Source organism: Aphelocoma coerulescens, chromosome 12, assembly GCF_041296385.1.
Source record: "Aphelocoma coerulescens isolate FSJ_1873_10779 chromosome 12, UR_Acoe_1.0, whole genome shotgun sequence".
Classification (NCBI taxonomy): domain Eukaryota; kingdom Metazoa; phylum Chordata; class Aves; order Passeriformes; family Corvidae; genus Aphelocoma; species Aphelocoma coerulescens.
In genome coordinates this window covers 8156146-8170606 of record NC_091026.1, presented here as the reverse complement: position 1 = coordinate 8170606, position 14461 = coordinate 8156146, and the positions used below count along the sequence as shown (strand labels likewise).

The window sequence follows — 14461 nt, the reverse complement described above, 5'->3', positions numbered from 1 at the left end:
GACATATAAGATCACTACTGGAGAGTAAATTGGATTTTTCATAGTATTTCAGTTTTAATCTGGTCTTGCCAAAGAAAATAAAAAGTTTTTGATAGGCTTGACTGAGATTATTATTGTGTCTTAGTGATGCATTCTTTGCTTCTGTGAATAAATTTATTTAATTAAATTTTGTAGCTGATTTTAATTTATTGATGTTAGATCTCAAGAAATCCGTTGAGGTCTGTGAGTGTGATTGAGAGCCAGAGGGTAAAAACAAAGAGCAGATCTGATATTTTTAAGCTGACCATATGCATTGCTTACACTGCTCCAAGCTGCACTGGGAAATCAGCAAAAAGGCTCCTTAGAAGTCCAGCTGATTTTTGGATCACATCTCTTTCAAAGTAGGGAAGAAAAGCTGGTAGGTTTAAAGAGTCAGAAGCCCTATTTTCACTATGTTTCAGTTTGCATGACAACTCCAGAGGGCACCCAGATTTTGTTCAGAGAGCAAGTGATGGATTTATGCTCCAGTGTGCATTAACAATAGACAAAGCAAATCAAAATGCCTTCATTTGCTCAGGTATGTAAGTTAACAGAATTTTTCAGTGCAAAACACTGATTTGAAGTGATCCCCAATAGCAGCAGGTTTATTTTAAATGGTGTGTACCTATATTTGAACTGTGTTAAAAATTCAGACTTTGCTTCTGATACTCACAAGCAATCATTAAAGTAATCTGTAACTTTTGTCTTTTAATACAGCAAATACATATTGCAAGACAACACAATGGTTTCCTTAAATGGGTATTGACATGTAAATAGAAAGTCTGGAAGTTGGAAAGTGCCAAAAGGAGATTTAAAGTAGCTCATAGAATTTTTTTTTTCAGATGTCCTTTTGGGACATTTTACAGGACTTTTCAGTTACACACCCATTTACTGCCTTTTCTGTAGCACCTTGCTGCTGTTCCATGCTTGCTCCCTGTTGTACTGACTCCGTTCTTGAGCTGCATTTTAAATGGGACAGTGACTGTGGGAGAGACGAGCAATTATCTTATTGGGCAACTTAGACCCATCTCTTGCTTCAGATTTATTATGTGCTAAAAAATTGTGTAGGCCAAAATACAGGTATTGCATGAACTTCTATTTAATTCAGGCAGGGCCTGTCTGAGATGCAGAGAGCACCCTCAGCAACTTCAGAGAGATAAAAACTCTGCCATGACGACAGGAAGAGTGTCTGGTCATCAGGAGCAAAACCACTGCTGAAGCACCAGGAGTGGTTCTGAGCTTTAGGCCATCTCTGACAGTTTTCTGGGCTGCCAGAAAACAGTAATTTTTCACATCTAAAAAGTGAGGAAAATGAAAAATAAAATTTTGTTTTATAGAGACGTGTCAAATATAACAACTTGAAGTCTCTGCAACTGTTTTAAAAATGAAAAGGACTATAAAATCTGAAGAACTTTACACAAGTAAGCCTAATACATCAGAGCAAATGACCAAGACATCTGCAACAAATACTTTTGAAACTGTGCCCAGTGTCTGTGCACCATCTTTTCCCACACAGATAATAATGCTCTTCTCCTATCACAAAGAAGAAAGTGGATTGTTAGTGCTCTAGAGAGATCCAGATATAGTGGTGAGCAGCACAGGAAGCCCAGGAAGCAAACAGCACTATAGTTTCAGGGAGATGCTTAGCAAAAGCAGCATTTTTAAAACTTTGGTAGTGCTGAGAGCAACTGCACTCTGTAAGGAACATTTGTGCTGTGAGCAGAGTGACACAGACCCTGGAGTGAAAAATAATGTGTGATCATTAGTTAGAAATAGCCATAATTTATAGACACCAGGGGGCAGAATTAAGGTTGCAAGGACACCTATAAACCTGGCATTCCCAAGCAGAGGGCTATTTATGTTCAAACTCAAGCACGCTTCTAAATTTAAATATTTGAATGGTATAGAATTTGTTGCAAATAACATCCTGTTTGTGGAAACAAAAACGTTTAAATGCAGTTGGAAGAGAAGTGTGATTGCTCATTTGTTACAAACGTGAATTTAACTAAAAGCTAATTTTTCTTAGTTTCAGCTTATGTCCAACACTTTACTGTTTGTGCATAAATTAGTGCAACCTTCTAAAGGAAAAACATCAAACAAATCCTTTCTTGAAGGTTAGACCTCTTTTTCTTACTTTCTGAACTGCAGAAAACGCTGTGGATAACTGCGGCTTTTTATTTCCAACGTGACCTTCCACGTTCTGAAACTAATTTGCCATACTGCTTCTCAAAGTCTGCTCAAGGACTTCCTTTAGCAGAATAATGTGGTTCTTATTAAGCACATCCTATAAGACCCAGGAGGATTGCATGCAAAGAAAATAAGACGGAAACACAAATGAATTTCCATCCTCCAGTCAGATATATGATATTGATGACCAGGATGCATATGAAGGATATTGTAAAGAAGACAAAGAAAAAGAATTAAAGCAAATGTCTGACAAATTGGCTGTCTTCAGATGCAAAGATGACAAGTGGTCTGTGCAGCTCAGTAGAGGACACGGAGGCATCAAGCCAAATCGTTATGTAGTCAACAAGTCTCTTTGAATCACATGGTTATGTGTAACCTCTCTTTTAAATAAGGCCTCACTTTAAATTACATCATCACGAAAGACTTAAAAGCCATGAAGTTTTATGTGAAAACTGATAGTTTAGCTTGACTCCAAATGTTGTTCTTCACAGTTATGAATTTTATATTTTTACAGGAATAATGAGATATTCTGTTAAAGTGGAACTTCTTTTGGGTATTATTTCCCTAATTTTTAAGTAGGTGCTCCAAATACAAGGAATTGTGAAAATAAAAACCTTAATTTCAAATCCGTTTCTTCCTTAATTTTTTTCTACAAGGTGACAAAATAATTTCATGCTAGCATAATTTGATGGAAAAATTCAGTGAAATAGCTTCAGTGTACAATCTCTATAAATAGTTCAGTGTATAATCTCTATAACCTGTGATGTTCTTATTCCAATGGAGCTAAATATAGATTTCAGAGGTTTTACAAGGTTAATGAGGAACCTTTACCCTCTGTACGCAAATCAGTGCAAGTGTAATTAAGTGAACAGACTCCAGAATTATCACTATTTTCATTTCATTCTTAAAAAAGATGCAGAATTTGGGTAATCAGAATTGTAATATGATTTTCCTATTAATCTGTTTTATACCATGAAATCTGATATTTTCACCATGACTAATCCATGAAATTTGTCAACTTTGTCTGTGATTTACACAAGCTCTATTTATAAAGAGAACTTGTTTGAGTCCTAAGGCATGGAATATTATTTCCCAGCATGCATTTGGTGGCTTTTTGCTAACAAGTATAAACAAAATGTGCTCATTGCCTATATTATTATTTCAAGATCAGGAGGTAAAACATGAGGAATGTTGAAGAGTATACTCCCTGTAGCAGTGTATATTAGTCTTAAGCCATTAAGAAGAAAATAGCCTATCATATCTGAGTTGGTAAGGATGGTTGTGATCATAAAGTTTACCTAAAATAATTGGATAACTTGCTTGTAGATTAAAAACATATGTGTTTCTTGTATGTCTTTATGCTGAGGCTTTAGAATTAATTGCTGTCAGCATAAACCAGACCAAACAAAAATAGATTTGCATCAATTCTTTGTAATGGGGGTAAGAGACAGGCTTGAATGACACTGAAGATAATTCTGTTTTGTATTTGGGGGGAAATGGCTACACAATGTTCACATACGGGAGTGCAATTTACTATATATGGGAAAGAACAAAGATCCTTTATGTAAATGTAATAACAGGCAAGTAATACCTTCAAAGGAAAGAAAAACAGTCTCTTGGGTACAGAAAGTTCATCTGCTCCAGCTGTCCTCTCTCACTTGTTGGGGGAAGACATTTGGGGAAAGGCCAAAACACAGATATTCACAAAGCATCCAGTTTTTCGCTCAGCACAATGTCTTAATCAGCTTTTACTGAGCTGCTCTGCTCTGTACCAAACAAGCTATAAATGTGCAGCACATCCGTGCATGTAAATAAGTCCCACTGCCTGTAGTGATGAGAGCAAGATGACTCTGGATTTTGGTAACAGCACAACACTGCAGGTGAGGGAGAAGCAGCAGGGAGGAGCGGGGGCCTGGAGCAGGAGCTGCTGAATGCCATGGCTGTCTCTACGTCATTTCAAATTCCTGATCACATGGTTTTGTGAAAGTTCTCCAGAAATCATACACATTAAGATCACAGATGGCCAGCTTGTTACAAGATCCATAGACTGGAGCCAGATAGCACAAGCTTGGTCTGCTCTGTAATCTGGTCTTTCTCCAGCAGAAGTGACCGTAGATTACCCACATGTCCATCAATTTATCAAAGTACAGACATCCTCTCTCATGCTCCCATGATGTGAAATGCCCCCTTTGTGATCAGGTCATAGGAGAGCTCCTGGCCATGGGGGAGAAAGGTCAGGGGGTACAGTGCCCTCAGGTGTCTTCTGCCAGTGCCGTGGTGTCCGTATGCGGTTGCCCAAGCCATGGCTGAGGAATTCTGTGCCCTTGTGCTTCTGGTTGGCCTTCTCTCTGTCCTGCTTCCTTAATCACTGTAGCTCATGTTGTCAAAGGCCCAACTGCCTCTTAATCTGATTTCTGAATGAAAACAGTCAACTGTACCACGTAGAAGTTCTTACTTCACAATGTTCTGAGAGTCATGGTGAACTGTGGTCTCTACTCCAGGCTGGAATCCGACCTCAGAATTACAATTTATTTCAGACTTGCTAAAGTATTTAGCCCAAAAGGATGTTTTGTGCAGGACAGGGAAGAATTTGGTGTAGACAGATGAATGTTTTACACATGATGTTTGGCAATTCCCTAGCTAAAAAGCAATTGAATAAATTTTCTTTTAATTGCTCATAGCATAAAATGAAAAAAAAAGTGCAATCTCAGCCTTTTAAAAGATATTTTAAAGTAGTATAAGTGAAAAATGGATGTTTAGCATTAAAGTCTGATTTAATATAATACCATAAAATTTAGAAACCAAAATGATTTATCGATCATCTTACTTTAATATCTCAGTGTCTCCTTAAAAATGCAACTGTCCCCTTCAGAGCCTTGAAACTTGTCTAATACTACTGATATATGCAATTTATGAATAACCAGTGGGGCTGCATGGATTCTGATATTCATTCTGGATATCCTACATATTTGGAGCTATTTTCACGTGTATTGTTCTAATGTACATAGAATTGCTTGGGACAGAATTAAAGCTGCATCAAACTATGAAAGCTTTTTGTTTAATCCATTTACTGAATACTTCAGTAAAGACTCCTGTGTTTTCTACACTTAGGCTCTTAAAATTATTGTCTTTATGTTACAAAGAATTCTGTTCTACATGGTTAACGTGTCATGTTTGTATAAGAAAAAAATGCTCTCCTGTGTAAATGAGGTCTACAGAATTTGCTTAAATATTTGTTGCTTATGAAAGTTCTACAGCAAGGCCTTTTCCTAAGGCATACATTTATCAGCTAAAATCTTGATTGTTTTGCCTGTATTATGTCACTCACGTCTGGCAAGAACAGCATCCTGCTGTTTGTGAAGCTGACCTCCTGCTGCTACTTAGCCACTTGTAGGATTCTATCCCAATTCCTCTAATCCACTCTGTTTCAATAGCACCATATTTGGGCTCCTTCACAGATTCTTTTGCTGCCCTGTTTGGGATGCTCTATGAGCTGAATTAGAATTTTAATGTTCCGCTCAAAACAGAAGGAACCTTTTTGTTAAATGAGAATATAAGGAATAATCTCCTCCCCTCCCTTGGACAGAATTTCTACACATGCACTGTATTATTTTCCTTCAAACTTTTGTCCAGAAGTTTGGGGCACTATTTCAATATATTGGTTTACTTTGTGTAAATCAGATCCAATTTGAGGTTTAATGTTGCAATAAGGCCTGCTACCATCTTAAATTGTTTCTTTCCTGTTGTAACTCCTCATTCAGAGTTCAGTGCTCCTTGTTTCCATTATGTCAAGGGTTTACTGAAATCTTTTCATGCTCCTTGTGCAAGTCAGGCCTAATTAAAGCAGAAAACTGAAAGGACTCCAAAAATGGTGTTAGAAACGACACCAAAGCACAAAGTGCACTGTAGATATTTTTGCTATACTTTTAAGAAGTCAGGAAAGATTTTCGTTTATGTTTTTCCAGTAGCTATTTTCTGATCCCCACATGAAACGAGGTTTAGAGAAAACAACTTAAAGCTTGATTAGTATATATATGTATGTATGCATATAAATATATATGGCGTGTGTGTATATATATATATGTAGTATTTATATATATATGTGGTCTGTCCCTTTACTTCACACCTAAGCCTATTAACTTTGCTGGATCTATTTGTGGTCAATACAGCAATTGAAAAAAACAGGATAGCAGAACATGATCCTTTTTAATGCAGAGCTCCTGGGCTTATACTGTGTTAAGAATTGTTCTTTAGAGAATGGGATTTAGTTTACTGAAAAATAAAATGGGGTTGAATTATGATGCTAATTTTATTCTTTGAAGAAGAAGTTCTTTGGACACAATGCAATATTGCATGAGTCTCTCTTGTACAATTTAGAAAACCTTCAGTGCAGTATATAGAGCTTACCTAAGTGTTTAAAGAGAAAAAAGACATTTTTGAGGTGAAACATATTTCAACAATTTCATAAAGTGTCTCTCACTTGTACCAAACTTCCCTCTCTGGAAAATTCATTTTAGAGCATGTACCATGTTTGCTTCAGCTGTAGCTTTCTGCAGTCCAAAGTTCCCTCAGTCTTGCTGGATCATCATCATCAGGAGCCACCTGGTGCCAAGATCTGCTGAGAAACTCTGTGAATGGGGTTAGGGATGCAGCTGGAAACTGGAAAAGACAACAGCTACAGCAGTTTGATATAATGATAAACTTTACAGCTAGAAATGGAATGGAGGAGATAATGGAGAAAACAGGGGAAAGGAAAAGACTTCAGAAAGAGGAGGTGAAACAGGGATAGAGGCAGTAAAGTATGGGAGGAAGCAGAGGAAACAATCCTGAAGAAGTGGGACAAAGAAAATGTATTATTTGGCCTCCTTCCTTGCATTTAACAAGTAATGTGTATATATGATTTGTTCACAAATGTGTTAACATTTCTAATGATAGCAACATAGGAGGAGGATGTTTAACAGCTTTTATCAAGGGATTTAATCTATGGAATCCAGAATGAAGAGGTTTGTAAGTGATCCCTCTATGCAGTATCAGTGCGAGGACTTGCGGTTCTGGTGCTCCTTCTCTGTTTGTACTTTAAAATTAATTGAAAGCCTCATTGTTTTGTTTAAACTGTGAAAGCTTCCAAGGTCAATGAGTGAGGTAATTGACCTGCCTGTTGTAGGACAAAAATATGTATGTTAAATTGCATAATTAGTTTTAATTACATAATTATGGTGTTTAATGTGGGAGGGTCAAAGGTTACTATTACATTTAGAAGTCATGGCAAGAAACACCAAAATAAGCAACATAGTTTAATTCTGTGTTTCTTTGGGTTTTAAAAAAGGGGTTCACTGTGATCTATCCTTGACCTTGGATATTTGATGATTATAGCAAAGAATATATTGCTGTTACCCTTTTTGGAATCATAGAAACACCTTTGTAAATGACTAAGTGACTTTACCAAAGACTTCATTTAGGTTTAGAGTACACAAAAGTTAATCAACAGTGGGAACTCAACTGACAGCAATTTAATCTGATTGGGTAAGGTAATTACATGATTACCAGGAGTGTTTATATATGGACAAGGATATTTTTATTGGAAAAAATCCTAATTGCTTTCTTACTGAGAAGAGAAAAAAACAAACAAATTTGTTGTTGCAGGTTAAGAGGACATCCTTCATTCCTTGAAATAGCTTCTTTTCATATTTTAGTGACAAAATGAACTCATAATTCTTTGCAAGTTTGCTCTGGGATTATGGTAGGAGTTCCTCCGTTTCTGAACTTGAAATAATGCCATCAATATCTTGTTTCATTTAAGCAGCTCATTGCTTATACATCAATTGTGTGACAGCCTAAAGATGTCATGATTCTTGTAATTAATTATCTCTTTTACTGTGTGTAAACACTGTTGCTTAAATACAGGTTGATTTCACCAAACTTAAACCCAAAGGTTCATTATACTAATGGATATTTCTGGGAAGGAGGGCAGTATTTGTTTTTCCATGATGGTAAAAAAAAAAAAAAGGGACTATGTAAAAGGTGGATAAAAGATGGTGTTCCTAAATGCTGGGAGAAAAGGTATCATTTAGGTTCTCTGAATGGTCCTTTAGAAAATGCTCTTTCATTCTATTGACATAGAAGGGAGTGTTGGGAGATGTATCTTCATTAACAAACATTAACCTCTGTGCTTACCTCCTGAAGAGCTCTGCAGAGTAGAATCCCATTTGGCTGATAAATACTGGCTTGCTCCAAAACCTGATTAAGGAATGCGCCAGGCCTGGCCCTGGCACTTTGTAGGGTTGTGTTGAAATCTAGATGCCAAAAAAATATATTGACACTTACAAGAATAACTTCATATCACACCAGTAACTTTTGAACACATTCTGCCGGTGGAAATGGGATGCAATCCTCTCAAGGAATTGAAAAGTTAATGAACTAAGCATTAAATAAGAAATAAATGAATTCTTGAAATTAAATATATAATTATGGAAAGAATTTCTGTGATATATTCCATGTTACAAAAATTATATGTTCTCCCTTTTGCTAATTTTTCCCTTACAAGTGCTTTAGAAAATATTACAATTTTGAATTGTTTTTCTAAACCAGATGATCCAGTCACTGTTGGAGGCACATAGCCACGGCAAAATCTCATGCTGTACATTGATCACCTGTCCAACCTTTGCCTAGAGTGTGATCCCCAGTTCCTTCAAGAGATCCATCTTTACCTGTCTATAAAGAAGAAGAGGAGGAGGGAGACACCTGGGATATTCAAGTATCAAAGTTTAACACCAGAGCAGGTCGAATCTTGATTTCTATTATTTTCTATATGTGTTGCTAGTTTTGACTTGGATATTTGGCTGGAGATTTTTTCATTGATTGTATAGTATGGGTGGAAGCTGTTCCAGTGTTAAAGCATTTTTTTGTAGACTGCTCACTTGCTGAAACTGCACGTGCATTTTTCACAGTTCCGTGGTGTGAAATCGAACCCAAAGTCACTCTGCGATTGAGGAAGTTGGCTGATACTGAGCATGCCTGGAGTCTGTACCTCTCCCTTGAACATGTGCTGACCACAGCAACTAAATGTGGCAGCTTGTTTAAAACTGTTCAAAGTGCTGTAGCTGGACCCTTCTGTATCTAGCACACAACCAAATCCAGGTCCCCAGCCAGTGCAATCATTTTCATTCACTTGTTAAACTTTCTTCTTACTCTTCTGTTTCCCTTTCCAAGAGGACTTTGATATCCCCAAAAAGCCAAGGTTTCGTGCACTGTCCTAAGGACTGCCCCTTTAGGAGTGTAGCACAGCCCACACACAAACCTGGAATATGTCCAACTTGTTCTTTGAGCAGAATGTGAACCCCTGACCTCCTGGGCCTCCGGCAAGAGTGCTGCCTACTGAGCCACCAATACCCAGGCCATCAATAAGTTTTAAATGCCAGTTGCAGACTTCACAGAGATAATGACTTCAGTGTGTAAAGGTTTTGTTGTGGAGGCTGCAGTCTCACACATGGCGTGACAGAGTAAATATGCTAAAACCATAGAGAGCCGTTGCATAACTCGCCTTGATATAACAGTTTTTGTAATATGTTTCAAGGCATGGAATATTATTTAAAGGGACCCTGTTATGTAGGCTTAGGCCCAAAATGAAGCTATTATGAAAAGAATGTTTAGCAAAACCAGAAATATGTCCATGAAATTGTTGGAGTGGGAATTTCAGGGTAACCTTGCTTGGATTTAAAGTCGCCTGCATGACATTGCACTGTTGTGCTAGGGAATGAGAACCAGCAAATGAAAATACTGTTAAGTGAGAATCAGAAACTGAGCAGAATAAAGATGTTAGAAGGCTATTACTATTGTTATAACTTCTTAAAAATCTTACCTCATCCTGATAAAGATGAGATGCAAAAATAAATTCCAATTTAGTGATTCAAAGAAGCATTATTGGCACACGTAAAACCATGTATTTGCATTTTAATAGTATTTTTAACCTGATCACAAGTAAGTTCTTGTATTTTAAGTACTTATAAAGGAAAATGAGTATGAAATAAGCTTTCAGGTTTTGGCACATTTCAGTTTTATTGATGTTTTCTATTTAAAGTTTAGCATTAAAAGCATACAAGAGATATGTTGATGTTTGCAAACAAAGTGTTATTTATAGACTTGGATCAGGAAGGAAAACATTGCCAGATTCAAGCTAAGACTTAGATTGTTGAAAGGCTGTTAGATAAATTGCATGAACCTTCTATGGAGCACAGGCCAGGAACCCAGGACTCCCTTTCCCAGCTGAGTGCCCAAATCACTAGGCTACAGACTCTTGCTCCCTCTTGTGTTCTTTCTCTGGCCCAAAGAATCTTGAATTGCTTTCTGTAAAGAGCTTCAGTGGTAGAACTTTGATATCTCCCTCTCCTTGCCCCAGCATTTATTGCAGCCTGTGGCCGACTGATTGGAACATTCTGCTAAAAGGCCTTGCTGGGTCCTAGGGTGAAGAAGGAATGGGACCAGGGGATTTGGGATGAGCAGTGCCAGGCTGGGAATGACTGTTGTTCATGTGCCATTTGAGAAGGAAATAGCGCTTGAAGAATTTTGTTGGAAACCTTCCTGGTTGGTGTTTATTAGGCTGGCTTTGAGAGCGCCTGGTGGGTCAAACTCCTCAGGCCAGCGGTGCAGCTCCCCGCAGGATTGGGCACAAGCTGAGCCATGAGATGAAGCACCCTGCATGAGCAGATAAACTCTGGCCATGCACGGAGATGCAGCTTCTGGGTCTGGCCTGTGTTGCCATCAGAACCTTTATTGCCATCAGAAACATCTCCAGGGTGGGGTAGGGGCCTCCAGGATCACCATTTTGGCTACACATGCCAAAATTCTCCTCACAACCTGTTTTGAATTCCCACTTTTTTAGGCTTTTAATAGTTTAATTTAACAGTTTGAATGTAGAACTGAGAGATTTTATGAACCTGTTTTTCAAACAAAAGTTAAGTTTTAGAGAATGTGTTATAATTAAGCAAGATGACAGGAAGAATTTGTGGTTCAAAAGTACATCACCAGTTATGAACCAGAGGTAAACATAGTGTGTTTTGAAGCTTAAAAAGTGAAATTACTTTAAACATGTTAATGCTGTTCAGGCACTTCTGTAGAGCAGTGTGTATTAGATCTGAACTCAGGAATATCCAGCTAAATTGACTGCATCACAGTTATAAAACAAAAGTTTGTCAAAATTGCTGACATCATTCCTAGGCTCCCTTTTTTTCCCCATATGTATGTTTTTATGAAGTCCTGCAGTGCAGGCCCTTATTCATGCAAATGCATTTATCTGCCTCAGTGGAATTATTCTGGTGAGTATGTCAATGTCTAAGATCAACTAGGATGAGTCTGGTTTTCTTTTTAATAGAAATGCTAATTTTGAAAATGACATCTGTGCATTATTTTTAGTCTGAAGGGCTACAGACAGTGTAAAATTGGAATGGTAGATTTCCTTGGCAGTTTTTCTATGATTGTTTCTACCTGTTTAAAACACTGGAGGAATAATGTGATTCATTACACATTACTTTTCTGGCAGTAGATGTATCACCTAGTTTGGTATCCAAATGTGAACTATTGCTGCTTTGTAATATGTTAAACTGGGGGTGGTGGAGGTGGGAATAGAAACTTATATTCATAACACGTGATTGGTTTTAAAGACAAGACCTATTCTGCCTTGCTGTTGTCTATTTTCATTGCAAGGGAAATTTTTATGTAGCAGGAGAGCACTCTGAAGTAGGAGGGATGCAGTCTGTACCCAGTTGCTCATGGTTTAGCTGCAGTTCCTTTGGCAGCACTGATGGTTCCAGACACAGGACTTTCACTGTGCCATAATCTGGCTTTAGCAGGGCTGCCATTTGCTCTGTGTAACATTAATATCTCTCCTTTCCCAGTGAACAGAACTTAAACTGATAAAGATTGTAATCATAGTAATGATTCTGTGTGCACTGCTGTAGGGAAGTGCTTAGCACGGTGTTGGCTTAATTGCTTTAAAGTGGGTGTGTGTTGGTGTGTTAAAGGGGGTCTTTAGTGTTATGAATTTGGGGTAAATAGCTGCAAACCCCACTATAGTAACCCACATAATGATAGAGAAAGGTAGAGAGGTCTGAATGAAAGCCAGAATGGGAAAATTGAGTGGGAGTGGGGAGGAAAAAGCATTGCTACAGAAAGGTATGAGTTGATGGAGTAGTAAGCTTGGGAGGTGAGTAGAGGGCTTAAAAAGTGAATAAATTTTGTAAACCTATGGATAAACTATATTACATGACTTCACTTGATTTCAGTCAGTGTAATTTGGGAAGCCCTGCATAAGGCAGTTACAACAACTCAAAGTTGTGATCAATAAGTATCTTGATGGAGGCAGTAGTTAAATGTAAGATCAGCTACAGAAGAACAAGCTAAGAAAAACAGACTTGTAGTTCAAATCACATGAAAATTGCTATTTCATTTGGGAACAGCATACTTCCAAGATTATAGATTGGAAGGGTAAAAGTAAATCACTGTAAATATGATTCATATGTTTGTGAAAGCTCACATTAAAGACCTTATCTTCCCTGCTCTAAAAATAGTCAACTTCGTTGTCAGTTAGGGAAAAAATAAGTAGTATGAATGCTGTTGTGTTTTCTCTTGCTCAATTTTACAAAAAAACCTTTTTAATTTTACTACATATTTTGTTATTTTTATTTTATAGGAGAGCTTGATTGATGTATGATTAGTAGCAATGTTTCTTCAGCCTCACATCGCTTGATATCTTCAGCAGGAAAAGATAGCATGACATGGTCTTGCTCTCCTCATTTTAGTGTTGCCACAAAAGAAAATTATTGTTTAGAAATGTCTGAAATTGTTTTGCATCTGCTCTTGGAAGTACTAAAGCTAATATGGATTTTTCCAAGTTAACAGGGTTTTTGATAGAAATTGTTGCTTTATCAAACCTGAAACCTCTCTCATGTCAAGGGTAGCTTAAGGAAATTTCCTTTAGAAAGCTTTAATTTTAAATAGCAAATAAATAATTTATTGGAAATGGAACTGCTCAAAAAGAAACCTTGAGAGAAATCTGCATTACAATACCCAGAGCCTAATAGTTAGGGCATTATCCTTTAAGACATGCGACTTTGGTTCAATTTCCTTTTCTGAATCCAGCTGAATAGAGACTTAAATCCAGCTGAATATCTAATGCATCCAAGGCAACTGTCTTTACCACTGGACTATTGTCTGTAATAGGTTGGGTATCTCTGCTTTTGTGAAAATTGTGAAAGGATTTGTCCTAATACTAACAAGACCTTTCTGAAATCTTCAGAATTCTTATACGCTGGGAAAGAACCTTTGTGCTTAGCTTTATTCATGACCCCCAGGCTCTGAAGAAATGCCTGTAATAATCATTATTTTTTATATTCATACCAGGCAACATTTGTTAATCTGGACTCCAAACTAAATCTCAATCTCAGACTCCATATAGAACTGTCTTTCCATGCCTCTGGTTATTCCTGTCAGCTGTCTCAGGTTTTTCTGTTTTTCTTATATCCATTCTTTTAACAGTTCAACCAAATCTGCCTAAAAATAGTACTTGGGTTAAAACAATGAATTTAATGCCACTTTTCAATATAGTCTTCTGTATTCTTTGCACACTCTATTATGATAAACTGAACTCTCTGATCACTGTTGAAGTTGCTTCTGGTTGAAATATCCACCTAATGAACAAAAAAATTCCAAAATATGTTGAAAGTAATTTGATGGGAGTTAGGATATTGTTTTGGAGTATGCAGTCATGATGGATTCCATGAAATTAGAGGAATTGGGATTGTTTGGTGGCCTGTCAGAGTGCAGGTATTCTTTTGAGATTACCAAAAGGGATCAGTTACCTCGGTAATGTGTCCACCAATATTTATTGTGTCTATTTCTTTACACAGGCTAACAAACATTCATCATGTGGGAATGTTGGTCATGATCAACTTGAGCTGAATTTAAATTGATGACCTAAAGGTTAAAGTCTCTGTATCCCATTACCACTCCCTTGGGCTGTCCATTCTCCCTACAACTGGGTTTAACACCACTTTTAGTTTATCAGTGGCTTTGGAGGACGAGTAGTCTTTAGGAGTGCTTATCTGGCAAATACCATGGATGTCCTGTTAAAAAAAAACCCCAAAAGAAATCAGTACGACTTTTTCAGCTTGTCAATACTTGCTGAAGAAGGTTCTGAACAAGTATTCAGATGCTGGACTAATAACTTCACCAGCCTGTTAGATAGCTTTAATCCAGTCATATG

At 37.4% G+C, this 14461-nt stretch overlaps 1 protein-coding gene across 3 annotated transcripts in view; it reads left to right on the top strand.

The window, feature by feature from the left end:
• ERC2 (ELKS/RAB6-interacting/CAST family member 2) overlaps positions 1 to 14461 on the top strand; it is a 419948-nt gene that overhangs the window by 351606 nt on the left and 53881 nt on the right. For 2 of the 3 annotated variants that reach the window (XR_011154642.1, XR_011154644.1), the window contains one exon: positions 8794 to 8984. The gene's annotated coding sequence lies outside the window, so the exon portion shown is untranslated. Of the gene's footprint in view, positions 1 to 8793; positions 8985 to 9152; positions 10022 to 14461 lie in introns of those variants that run through there. The other variant, XR_011154643.1, reaches the window with a different exon arrangement.